This window comes from Antrostomus carolinensis, unplaced genomic scaffold (genome assembly GCF_000700745.2).
Source record: "Antrostomus carolinensis isolate BGI_N321 unplaced genomic scaffold, ASM70074v2 scaffold210, whole genome shotgun sequence".
In the NCBI taxonomy this organism is placed as follows: Eukaryota; Metazoa; Chordata; class Aves; order Caprimulgiformes; family Caprimulgidae; genus Antrostomus; species Antrostomus carolinensis.
In genome coordinates, this window is record NW_010286251.1 from 51918 (window position 1) to 55763 (window position 3846).

Consider the following 3846-nt stretch of genomic DNA (forward strand, 5'->3'; position numbering starts at 1 on the left):
CACCTAGTCGAACCCCCCCTGCCAAAGCAGGTTCCCTACAACAGGTTGCACAGGAAAGCATCCAGGCGGGTTTTGAACATCTCCAGAGATGGAGACTCCACAACTTCTCTGGGCAGCCTGTCCCAGTGCTCCGTCACCCTCACAGTACAGAAGTTTGTCCTTAAGCCTGTGTGGAACTGTTGGTGTTCCAGCTTTTGCCCATTGCCCCTTGTCCTGTCACTGGGTGCTACTGAACAAAGCCTGGACCCATCCATTTGGCCCCCACATTTCAGGTATTTATAGACATTGATAAGGTCCCCTCTCAGTCTGTTCTTCTCTAGGCTGAAGAGTCCCAGCTCTCTCAGCCTCTCCTGATAAAGGAGATGCTCCAGGCCCCTCATCATCTCTGTGGCCTCCGCTGGACTCTCTCCAGAAGATCCCTGTCCCTCTTGAACTGAGGAGCCCAGAACTGGACGCAGTACTGCAGATGTGGCCTCACTAGGGCAGAGTAGAAGGAGAGGAGAACCTCTGTATTCATAGATCTGTATCAACTATTTATATCACTTAAAAACAAAAAAAGTTTAGGTTGGGCAAAATACAAAGAAACTCCTGGGTCTCAGTTCCCTGTTTGTTTCCATCCCATCTGGTGGCTGGAGGTTCCTGGGACACCTACATAGAGCCAAACCAGGCCTTGCAATGGAAGCTGTCCAAACTCAAATACTTTTGTTGCCTGAATGTAAATATAGGGGAAAATACTGAAGGCAAATCAGAAAACTTGAAAAGTTTGTCTGAATGTTGATTCTGTATTTGTACAAATGAATGCCGCAACAGGTTTGACCTTTTTTCAACCCAATCTTAGTCCCAGGCATCTCTTACCTGCCCTCAGGTTTCATGTTTCATCCATCAGCCATCAGTCTTCTCTGGTAAGGAGAGATAGGTCTGTCTCACTGGCATCCCCTTTTAGGAGGATTTTAAGCCTGTAGTTGTCTCTTCAAGACACCATGGCTTGAAACTCATGTGGACAAACTTTTGCCCATTCTTTCTTGCAGGCAATGACTCTGTCAGTGCATTGCCCTGATTTTCAATTTAGACTGTCTCCCTACTGTTAACTTTCTTCTTCTCTCCAGCCTCCTAAAATAAGCCAGCTTTTGCAATTACCCTAAGGAAATTAGGTGGGGGTTGTTTTTTTTTGTTTTGGTTTGGTTGGGTTTTTTCCCAGATATGCTTGTCTCTCCAGGGAGTTGAATTAATTATGCCCTGTGAAGACAGGAGCACAGAAATATGCACAACACTGGCAGAGCACTGATATGTTCGGGTTTGAGGCCAGTTTCTTTTATATGGGCTATTGTAGCTTGGTATAAAAGACTTTATGGTTTGCAAGCTTCCAGTAGCTTACATTTGTCACAAACACCAGTTTCTGGGTGGATTTTCAAAAGCCACCTGTTTTTCCCCAGACTTTGCTCTCACTAAATTGAACAGTCTTCCCCAGGGTATGAGGAGAGCAGGAACCAAGTGGGGTCAGTTACCGGCCGCGTCTCCCCGGGGGCTGGTGGCTTTCCCAGGCATATCGCTGATGATGATGTTCATCAGCTCCTACCTCCCGTTTCCTCTACCCAGCTGGGGAAAAACCACTCCAGTCAAATCTCTCCATGGTGTCAGCAGGTGAAAGGCTGTCACTGGAGGTGCTTGGGAAGAGAGACATGAATATGGGAGCAGCATCCCAAAATTGCAACAGCACATCTTCCCCGTGGCCGGTGTCCAACAGCTTGGTGTTAGTATACAGAGCATTGCTCTTAGGCGCTGCTTCCACCAGTAATGCTTTATTCCCTCTCACACACACACCCCTCTATCTACTTTTATTAGAGTGAAAAGGTTTTATATAAGTCTGGAGGATTGGGTTTTATTTTTAAAACGTTTGCAGCAGTACTTCTGAAGCATTCCTATCATCTAGCAAAAAAGGGAGTTTAATGCAAAACCATATTTCAGTCACTCTCCCAACACCGCTGCTTCCCCTACAGAAATTGTTTTACTGAATCTGATTTTTTTGAAATGAATTTGGTATTCATGAAAGAGCTCAGATTGATAGCTTGGAAAGTGATGGCCAGATTTCCAGGAACCCAGGTAGCAAAAGTGATTTCAGACCAGCTGCAATAACTGTTTGAAGAAGCTCAGGTTTGAAAGGGGTTCAGATGGGGTTTTGGTTCTAATCTGCAGGGAAACGTTTCACCCCAGTGCACAACATCATGCAAGGCAGTGTTCCCACTGACACCCAGACTCCTTCCCAGGCTCATTTTAATGGCTTGGCACCTGGATGGGGCTCTGTGGGACAGCAGGCTCCACACTCGTTGCCTTTGGGATGCAACGCAACAACAGACAATGACCAATAACGTGATCAAACAGTGATTTAAACAACTGATCCAATATCAAAAAGTTGATTTATTACCTGACGGATTCAATCTCCTCTTTCATCAGTTTGGTTAGAAAGAAAGGAAATGTTTGTATTTTAAGAGCAATGGTGAAAATAGGGTACAGACGAAGTGAAAAATAGAAAACTTTTTCTTTCTCAAAGTATCAGAAAAGACTACTCCAAACCTTACACTAGTGGTTATGTTCTCCAAAGGATGTCAAAGTTTGCAGCAGCATCTGTATCTATCCGAGAGCTATGTTCACATGACCTGATATGCCCAGCCACTTTGATATGAGTAAACACAGGTGCACATTCGCATCAATCAAAAAAATAAAAAAAAAAATCTGTGTTATGTTTTTCCAGTAGTTCCCTTTTATTATCTTTTCCATTTCCATCCAGCTTTGTTCAAAACAACAAGCCTTCACTTCATACACCCTTGTAGTGTTTGGCAAACTAGGGGCTGGTATCATACTTTACCAATAAAGATGTTCCTATTAACTACGCATAAGGAAAAGAGGGTCCATCTTATTCTGTCTCATTTATATTGGGGAAAAATAGATTTTGAAGTACTGCAGATTTATTCTAGAGAGCTTGAAAGAACCTCCTAATTATTATTCATTGCTTTATAGATCATTGTTAAAAGTGTTAATTTCAATTATCTAAATGTTTTTCTGGCTTGTATGTCATTTGCAATAAAATTACTAGGGCCAGATTTACTGGTGTACACCATTTGCTGTGTGCAATTCCAGCCTGGGCTTTACGACTGCTTTGTGTTGCTGGAGTGGTGCACTGAGCTTTCTAATGATTCTGGCTTATTGCCTTTTCCCCACACATTCTATATCAATTTATTATTCCATGGTGGATGGTTATATGCTTTCTGCAATTTACCTTAGAAATAGTATTAAAAATGAAGTTGACATGCATTAAATAATACCTTATTGATTTTCTTAAACTTGCAACACAAGAACGCACCTCTACATCTCTAGCCTTAAACCATACATACATATGTATGTATATACAGAGAACCACATGCACAATGTAAGAGAAAGCCAAATGAAAGTCACACAAGTTAAATATAAATACACCTCAAATGACAACTTGAAAAATTGCGAGGAAAAAAAAAAAACCCATGGTACTACACCAGCCCGTGGTTTGTATGCGGGCACATGCATAACATGAATGAAATACAATTTCTTCATGAGCACAGCTTCCAAATGAGCCACGCTGTTCCAAGGGCTGCACAAACAGCTTACCAACAAGCCCAGGAAGGGGAGACAGCCACATGCTGCTCCCCCTCACCCCCTCTGCCCAGGGAAGTTGGTGGGTTTCAGGCAGTATTTCAAGTGCCGAGTTTTGGTGCAGACATCCATCGTCAAGAACCAAACAGCAACACATCAAACCCGAATCTGTAGGACTAGGTTGCTTCTGATACTCGATTAGACAGATTTTTTTCTACAGCA